Source organism: Manis pentadactyla, chromosome 11, assembly GCF_030020395.1.
Source record: "Manis pentadactyla isolate mManPen7 chromosome 11, mManPen7.hap1, whole genome shotgun sequence".
NCBI classification, from domain to species: Eukaryota; Metazoa; Chordata; class Mammalia; order Pholidota; family Manidae; genus Manis; species Manis pentadactyla.
In genome coordinates, this window is record NC_080029.1 from 81,665,492 (window position 1) to 81,674,367 (window position 8,876).

The 8,876-nt window shown below is 36.7% G+C and overlaps 1 pseudogene; it reads left to right on the forward strand.

Annotated features, from left to right (window-relative positions):
* Positions 1-4,966: 4,966 nt before the first annotated feature.
* Positions 4,967-8,660, forward strand: LOC118909876 (olfactory receptor 4K15-like; annotated as a pseudogene).
* The last annotated feature ends 216 nt before the right edge of the window (positions 8,661-8,876 follow it).

Genomic DNA, 8,876 nt, shown 5'->3' on the forward strand with positions numbered 1-8,876 from the left:
GCCTTCTATTCCCATTTTGTTGAGAGATTTTATCATGAACAAATGTTGAATTTTGTCAAATGCTTTTTCAGCATTTATGGAAATGATCATATAGTTTTTGTCCTTTTTGTTGATATGGTGGATGATATTGATGGATTTTCAAATGTTGTACTATCCTTGCATCCCTGGAATAAATGCTACTTGATCATGATGGATGATCTTTTTGATGTATTTTTGAATTTGATTTGCTAATATTTTGTTGAGTATTTTTGCATCTATGTTCATCAGGGATATTGATCTGTAATTTTCTTTTTTGGTGGTGTCTTTGCCTGGTTTTGGTATTAGAGTGATGCTGGCCACACAGAATGTGTTTGGAAGTATTCTCTCTTCTTCTACTCTTTGGAAAACTTTAAGGAAGATGTGTATTAAATCTTCACTAAATGTTTGATAAAATTCAGCGGTGAAGCCATCTGGTCCAGGGGTTCTTTTCTTAGTTAGTTTTTTGATTACCTGTTCCATTTTGTTGCTGGTAATTGGTATGCTCAGATTTTCTGTTATTTCTGTATCAGCCTTGGAAGGTTGTATTTTTCTAGAAAGTTGTTGACTTCTTCTAGGTTATCCAGGTATTAGCACATAATTTTTCATAGTATTCTCTAATAATTCTTTGTTTTTCTGTCGTGTCCATGGTGATTTTTCCTTTCTCATTTCTGTTTCTGTTTATGTGAATAGACTCCTTTTTTCTCTTGATAAGTCTGGCTAGGGTTTTGTTTGTTTGTTTGTTTATTTTCTTGAAGAACCAGCTCCTGATTTCATTGATTCTTTCTATTGTTTTATTTATATCAATTTTATTTATTTCTGCTCTAAACTTTATTATGTCCCTGCTTCTAATGACTTTGGGCCTCATTTGTTTTTCTTTTTCTAGTTTCATTAATCGTGAGATTAGACTGCTCATTTGGGATTGTACTTCTTTCCTGAGGAAGGCCTGTATTGCATTATAGTTTCCTCTCAGCATGGCCTTTGCTAAGTCCCACATATTTTGCAGTATTGAATTATTGTTTTTCATTTGTCTCCATATACTGCTTGATCTCTGATTTTATTTGGTCATTGATCCATTGGTTATTTAAGAGCATGTTGTGAAGCCTCCATGTGTTTGTGGGATTTTTCATTTTCTTTTTTTTTTTTTTTTTAAATAATTATTTTTTATTGAAGGGTAGTTGATGCACAGTATTACATTACATTAGTTTCAAGTGTACAACACAGTGATAAAACATTTATATACATAATTCTAGGTTCCAGCTATCCCCCTACCAAGCTGTTACAATATCTTGACTATATTCCTTATGCTATACATTACATCCCGGTTACTTATTTATTTTACCATTGGAAGTCTGTCCTTTTTTATTTATTTATTTATTTATTTATTTTTAATTAATTAATTAATTATTTTTTTGTGAGGGCATCTCTCATATTTATTGATCAAATGGTTGTTAACGACAATAAAATTCTGTATAGGGGAGTCAGTGCTCAATGCACAATCATTAATCCACCCCAAGCCTAATTTTTGTCAGTCTCCAATCTTCTGAGGCATAACAAACAAGTTTTTACATGTAGAACAAATTCTTACATAATGAATAAGTTACATAGTGAACAGTACAAGGGCAGTCATCACAGAAACTTTCGGTTTTGCTCATGCATTATGAACTCTAAACAGTCAGTTCAAATATGAATATTCATTTGGTTTTTATACTTGATTTATATGTGGATACCACATTTCTCTCTTTATTATTATTATTTTTAATAAAATGCTGAAGTGGTAGGTAGATACAAGATAAAGGTAGAAAACATAGTTTAGTGTTGTAAGAGAGCAAATGTAGATGATCAGGTGTGTGCCTGTAGACTATGTGTTCATCCAAGCTAGACAAGGGCAGTAAAACATCCACGTATGCAGATTTCTCTCAGAACAGGGGGGGTGAGGTTCTAAGCCTCACCTCTGTTGATCCCCAATTTCTCACCTGATGGCCCCCCTGCGACTGTGCCTGTCTTAGGTTGTTCCTCCCTTGAGGAATCTTACCCGTCTCTGGCTAACCAGTCATCTTCCGGGGCCATACAGGGAAATGTAAAGTTGGTAAGTGAGAGAGAAGCCTTACTGTTTGAAAAGGTTAGCTTTTTACTTCTTTGCATATTTATGCCCTGTGGCTTCTATGCCCAGCATTTGTCTTGAGGTATCTTTACCACTTGGAAGAATTATGATACTCGGTAACTTTGATATGAGGCACGAATTCTATTTAAGGGTTGTAATTAGGAAGGAAGAAGAAAAGCTATAGAAGTAGCAGGCGGAAGAAAACCTGGGAAGATTGATTATTTCTTTGACATACCTTCTTGTAGAGTAACTTCAGCATGTATAGGTTTTAAACTACTAATTAAATTATGCACACACATTAACATAATAGGAGTATAGTTACATAACCAAAGCATACCTGTAATAACCAGCTATCTCCAATGAAACCAAGAAAACCAGTTAGGCACCTTAGGCATTTGTGAAAACTTATCTATGATATGGTGGATATTGTCCATCTGAACTTGAACAGTCTGAGAGAAATCAGACAAATTAAAACAACCCATTCCTGGGGAATGTTCACATCCCTTATGTTCTTTTAACAGTAAATAGTCTGTAGTTGTAAGATTTTGGAGTGCTACAATTTGCACTTCTCCTAATTCTTGGTTGAGTTCCAACAGTATAGATTCAGTCAAATTTGTTGTTTTACTGTATGCACAGGCCAGCTTAGTTTTCATTTTCTTTGTGTAATTTATTTCTAGTTTCATACTTCTGTGGTCTGAGAATCAGATTGGTACAATTTCAATCTTTTTCAATTTACTGAGGCTCTTTTTGTGACCTAGTATATGATCAGTTCTTGAAAGTGTTCCATGTGCACTTGGGAAGAATGTGTATTCTGCTGCTTTTGGGTGTAGAGTTCTGTAGATGTCTGTTAGGTCCATCTGTTCTATTGTGGTGTTCAGTGCCTCTGTCTCCTTACTTATTTACAGTCTGGCTGATCTGTCCTTTTGAGTGAGTGGTGTGTTGAAGTCTCCTAGAATGAATGCATTGCATTATATTTCCCCTTCTAATTCTGTTAGTATTTGTTTCACATATGTACATTCTCCTGTGTTTGGCACATAGATATTTATAATGGTTATATCTTCTTTTTGGATTGAGCCTTTTATCATTATGTAATGTCCTTCATGTCTCTTCTGACTTTCTTTATTTTGAAGTCTATTTTGTCTGATAGAACTACTGCAACTCCTGCTTTTTTCTCCCTATTAGTTGCGTGAAACATCTTGTTTATTCCTTCACTTTTAGTCTGTGTATGTCTTTGGGTTTAAAGTGAAGCTCTTGTAGGCAGAATATAGATGGGTCTTGTTTCTTTATATATTCAGTGACTTCATGTCTTCTGATGGGTGCATTCAGTGCATTTACATTTATGGTGTCTGTCAACAGGTATGTACTTATTGCCTTTGCAGTCTTTAGATTTGTGGTTACCAAAGGTTCAAAGTTAACCTCCTTACTATCTAAGAGTCTAATTTAACTCATTTAATATGCTACTACAAACACAATATAAAGTTTCCTTTTCTTCTACCCTTTTTCTTCCGCCTCCATTCTTTATATATTAGGAATCATATTCTGTACTCTTTGTATATTCCTTGATTGACTTTGGGGATAGTTAGTTTAATTTTGTATTTGCTTAGTAGTTAGCTGTTTTACTTTCCTTACTGTGGTTTTATTACCTCTGGTGACAGCTATTAAACCTTAGGAACACTTCCATCTACAGCAGTCCCTCCAAAATAGACTGTAGAGATGGTTTGTGGGAGGTAAATTCAGTCAGCTTTTGCTTATCTGGAAATTGTTTAATCCCTTCTTCAAATTTAAATGATAATCTTGCCAGATAAAGTAATCTTGGTTCAAGGCCCTTCTGCTTCATTGCATTAAATACATCATGCCACTCCCTTATGTCCTGTAAGGTTTCTGCTGAGAAGTCTGATGTTAGCCTGATGGGCTTTCCTTTGTATGTGATCTTACTTCTATCTCTGGCTGGTTTTTATTGTCTGTCCTTATCCTTGATCTTTCCCATTTTAATTACTATATGTCTTGGTATTGTTCTCCTTGGGTCCCTTGTATTGGGAGATTTGCGCACCTCCATGGCCTGAGAGACTATGTCCTTCCCCAGATTGGGGAAGTTTTCAGCAAATACCTCAAAGACATTTTATACTCCCTTTTCTCTCTTCTCTTCTTCTAGTATCCCTATAATGTGAATATTGATCTGTTTGGATTGGTCACACAGTTCTCTAAATATTCTTTCATTCTTAGAGATTCTTTTTTCTCTTTGTGCCTCAGCTTCTTGTATTATGCTTCTCTAGTTTCTATTTCATTTATCGTCTCCTCCACCATATCTAGTCTGCTTTTAATACCCTCCATTGTGCTCTTCAATGATTGGATCTCTGACTGGAATTCATTCCTGTGTTCTTAAATATTTTTCTGTACCTCCATGAGCATGTTAATGATTTTTATTTTGAAAACCCTTTCAGGAAGATTCATGAGGTCGATGTCATTGAAATCTTTCTCAGGAGTTGTATTCATAATTTTACTTTGAACCTGGTTCCTTTGACATTTCATATTTGTATATGGTGCCCTCTAGTGCCCATAAGCTCTACTGTCTGGAACTGCTCAGCTCCTGAAGCCATGTTGGGGGTCACAGGGGAGTGGTATTGGTGTGTTGGGGGAGGAAAGAAATGTTTCCTGCTTCCCAGCTTCTATGCCTGTCTCCACTGCCTGAACCAGTGGGCCAAGCACACAGGTGTAAGCCTCTGTGCTTTGCGTTTGTAGTTGCTGTAGACAGGTCTTCCCTCTGGTTGGCCTAACATCATGGTAGTGTTTGCTGGTTTGAGAGTCAGTTGCAGCTGGCCAGGAGAAAGGCGCAGTAGGCTGCACATCATGGAGGGGGTCCTTGGAGCTGTGTAAGCATCCAGGGGAGCTGGAGCACCTGAACATCCTGAAAGCTCCCAACCTTCTGGGAAGAGGGCACTCAGACAATTTTGTCTACATGTCCTTTCTCCTGAGCAGTAAGCTCTGTGCAATCCTTGCCCCTTTCGCAGCCATCTTGCTGTTAGGAAGTCTCTCAGACTGCCCACTTTTCTTTTTTCCCAGAACAGCTGGATATAGATCCCTGCTTTCCACAGCAGCTGGAATCTCAGTCTATCCAGGAATTCTGCCTGTTTAGCTTTCCAACTCTCTAATCATGAGAGTACCATGCAAGCACCATGAAATGTAGGTTTGTGGTCCTAGAGCAGATCTCCTGAGTTAGGTATTCAGCAGTTCCAGGCCTTCCACTCTATCCCCGCTCCATTTGTCTTCCTCACATTGGTGAGCTGGGTTGGGGGAAGGTCTTGGGTCCTGCCAGGCCATGGCTTTGGTACATTACCCTGTTCCATGAAGTTTATCCAGGTGTATGCAGTTTGGCGCAGTCCTCTTTTCTGTTGCTCTTTCAGGATTCGTTGTATTAATTATATTTTCATATTATATGCAGTTTTAGGAGGAAGCCTCTGTCTCACCTCTCATGCTGCCATCTTTAAATCTCTCATGAATGCTTGTTTTTTCAAAATTCTTTAGAGCTGAACTCCATGCCTTCATAAACCATCTACTCCAGCCTATAAAAACATTTCTAGGCCACATCTGCCACTGTTCTCATCTGTAGAACAATTATTCTTCCAACTGCTCTTGCTCATTTCCCTAGTTCAGACCTTACCTCTTCTGCCTCTGCTGCTTTGTTGAAGCTCTACTCAGGCTTCCATGCTGGTGCACACACTAGTTATGTGACTTCTGCAGTCTATAGGGACATATATCAGAAATACAATACCATGTTTGCACAGACTAAGAGAAAAAAAACTAATAGTGTCTTTTAAATTATAATATTAGCTGACATGTTTTCTCTAGAATGCCTGAATAATAATGTTTCAAAATCACAGATCATAGCTTATGCATCTTACTTCATTACTTAACACAGTGACTAGTATAATCTAGGCAGTCAATAAATGTTGCTCAAAATGACATTTATTTTAATGGAATCTCTGCTAGTGCAATAAGAGAAAATAATAGTAAAGTTACTATAAGGAAGGAGGAGTTCTTGTTATGTGCAGAAGAAAGCTTTGATAACCATGCATATTTGAATAACAGGTTAAATTACAAATAAACCAAAAAGTAAAAAGAGGACAATACATCTGAGATCAAAATAATATCAGTTGGGATGTCTACTGGGAGTCTGAAACTTCACTAGTTAACAGAGAATGATTTTGATTATAAGGAATCTCTTTTACTGACTCTTTTCTTCATCATTCTAATCCCATGTCACCACCATCATCAGGAATATATTAATTATCCATTTCACTACCACAAGGAGATGATGGGAAAATTTCAGTTATGATCTAAGTAAATATTATATCAAAAATTGCAGATGATTTGAAATCAGTAAAATAAAACACACTGTCCCCAAGAATTGATTTAGATGTAGATAAATTCTTCAAAAGTGGATGCTCCTTTATATTTCACATTTTAGTTTTCTAATTCACCATATAACTCTTCTGAGTTCATGAGAGATTATAAAAGTAAAGAAAAAAGGAAAATAGTTCTGATAAAAGAAAATATAGAATAACTGAGTAGAAGAAAAGCACTTTTCTCAAAGTCTGAGTTCCTTACTATGAATACTATTGAATTATGAAAGTATACTTTTTTAAAGTTCTACCAAATCAAATAAAGTATCAGTCATAATTCAATAACTTTCTATGGTTATTAACACCAATGGCTGAGTTTAAAGCTATTTAATAATAATAATATTCAGGAAATAAATGCAAGGAACTAATCCACTGGATTCCTTCATATAACAGAACTCCATGAAGTGCTGAATCACAGCTCTAAGAGGAGTTCCAAAAGCTCAAGACCTCTCAATTTTGCTACAGTTTTGTATTTTAGTTTATATAATTTGTAACTGGATAGAGAAGATGATATTATCTAATCACTCAAAGTGATAATTCCTCTAAATCCTCATGTGAGCTCTCTCACATATGCAATGCTGTCTCTTCCCCTCCTGTTTTAATATAAATATGTAACATATGCACAAAAGTGCACAGAACAAGAGCACATATCTTCAAAAGATTTCATGAAGTGAACACTTCGTGTAACTATCAACTCCAGAAAGAAACAGAACATATCTGGAACTTTGGAAGCCCCTTCCTGTCCCTACTCCCCTTCAAGTATAACCACTAGTGACGCTTTCTTAATACCACAGATTAGCTTACCCTTTTTCCTCACTTTATTTCAATACATTCATATAGTATACACTCTTTTGTGTCTAACCTTTTGATTAATACTGGGTTAGTGAAATTATTATCTGATGCTAGCTATCCAGAAACAAATTTTGATCATTTATTTTACAAAATACGATTTAGATTTTGTCTCCTTAGATTCTTAGATTGGATTTCTGTAATGGCAAAGAAAACATTTCAGATATTCAATTTCATTTGTAAATAAGCTGATTACATCCCTTAATGCTTGTAACTGAATATTCCAATCAGTTGAACATCTCCACAAAACCTCCTCACCCCATTCTTCATTAGTAGTGTTGTATCACAGTCTATATAATTGTTAATAATGCATGAAAGCTCAGACATATGAATGTAAGTAGAAATTAGAATCCCTAAGGAATGGAGTGGAACTGACAAATCAAACCCATATTCAGTTGAATGATTGTTCTCTGTTTCTCTCCTCTTCAGGTAAATGAAGATAAGTTTCTTCCAAAATCAATGAATGAGACAGATCACTCTCAGGTGACAGAATTTGTGTTGCTAGGACTCTCTAGTTCCCAAGAGCTCCAGCCTTTCTTGCTTGTCATATTTTCTCTAGTCTATCTAGCAATACTGCTGGGCAGTTTTCTCATTATCCTCACTGTGACCTAAGATACCTGCCTCCATACCCCCACATACTTTTGCTTGAAAACCTCTCTTTTACAGATATATGTTTTGCCTCTTTCGCTACCCCAAAAATCAGACTTGTTAGTTTAGCATAAGACTGTCTCTTTTGAAGCCCCCATGGCCCATATTTTCTGTATTCACCTCTTTGGTGGCAGTGAAATGGTGCTCCTTGTATCCATGGCTTATGACCACTATGTTGCTATATGCAAACCTCTCCACTACATGACAATCATGAGCCACCATGTATGTATTATTTCTTGCCCTCAATTCCTGGTTTGTGGGCTTCATCCATACTATCAGCCAGTTGGCATTTACTGTTAACTTGCCTTTCTGTGGCTGTAATCAGGTAGACAGTTTTTCTGTGACCTCCCTCTAGCGACCAAGCTGGCCTGCATAGACACGTGTGTTATCAGCCTATTGATTGTTGCAGACAATGGCTTTCTTTCTGTGAGTTACTTTCTCCTCCTGGTTGTCTCCTACACTGTGATACTTAACACAGTTAGGAATCACTCCTCTGCTAACATGGCAAAAGCCCACTCTACACTGACTGCTCATATCACAGTGGTCATGCTATTGGACCATGCATCTTTATGTGTGGCCCTTCAACTGTTATTGAGTTGACAAAATCCTTGCTGTATTCTACACCATCTTCACTCCCATTTTAAACACTGTTATCTACAATCTAAGAAACAAAGAAATGAAGGCAGCTATGTCAAAACTGAGGAGTCAGTATCTGAAGCCTGGCAGTTTCTGCAGTCTTAAGAAACATTCTCTTCCTGGAAACAAAGTTAACATGACTGTTACCAGTGTAGCCATGTTTCTAGCCAGTTATAAATGGAATCACTGTGATGTTAAAGCAAATAATTTTGACCAGTGGGAAT